Consider the following 991-nt stretch of genomic DNA (forward strand, 5'->3'; position numbering starts at 1 on the left):
GCACTGTTTTTGTTGCTGTGGAGTAGTTTTGCTCGAGTTTATTACACACACACGCACGTATATAAAACACTGACCTTTATGCAGCCTCCACAGAGCTAAAACCGCTTGTTTCAGAGGGTGAACTGGAAATTTAACCTCCTCCGTCACAGAAGCCCACCTGATTCGGTTTGACTGCCCCTTTTCTAGCTTCCACAGACTGGGGGCAGTATTTTAAAGCTCCACCTTCTCGTGTTGGAAATGACCATATCAGGAAACCAGTGCCAAGCTGGTATTGGCTCAACTCGAGGGTAGAAAATGATGAGCATTTAGGGCAGTTTGTAGCCTGATCTTTTGGCACATGGCACATTATTGACAGGCACGCTGACTTAGTCTTTGTCAAAAGTTTAAAACATTAAATAAGAACATTCACTGCTTATGAATGACAGTGTTTGAAGTGTTTAGAACCTTTTAAGTACCCGTGCTCACTCCCAAGGAAATGAACAGTCTATCATTTTTATGGTAGTTTTATTTTAAAGGAAAGAAGCAAAACACAAAGCATAAAAGATGAACATTTACTGGATGCCATTAAGTTAAAAAAGTATTTTATCCCCAAGCAAAACATACAAACTTAATACTTGGCGGTGAAACCCTTGGTGGCAAGCACAGCAGTAAGATGTTTCTTGTAGTTCATCACCAGGTTTGCACACATCTCAGGGGGGATTATGTCCACTCGTCTATACAGGAACTCTCTAAATCCTTTAGGTTTCATGGCTGCTGCTTGGCAATTTGAAGTTTCAGCTCCCTCTACAGATTTTCTGTAGGTTTGAGGTCTGCATACTGGCTCAACTACTCCATGACCTAAATGTGCATCTTTTTTAATAGAAATATCCTTTATTGTCCCTCACTGGGGAAATTCACATCTTCCAGTTGACCACTGTTGCCTTGGTGGTATGTTTTGGGTTACTGTCATGCTGGAAAACCCACCCATGATTCATCTTCTATGTTCAGGGGA

The sequence above is a fragment of the Astatotilapia calliptera genome, chromosome 10, assembly GCF_964374335.1.
Source record: "Astatotilapia calliptera chromosome 10, fAstCal68.1, whole genome shotgun sequence".
NCBI lineage: Eukaryota > Metazoa > Chordata > Actinopteri > Cichliformes > Cichlidae > Astatotilapia > Astatotilapia calliptera.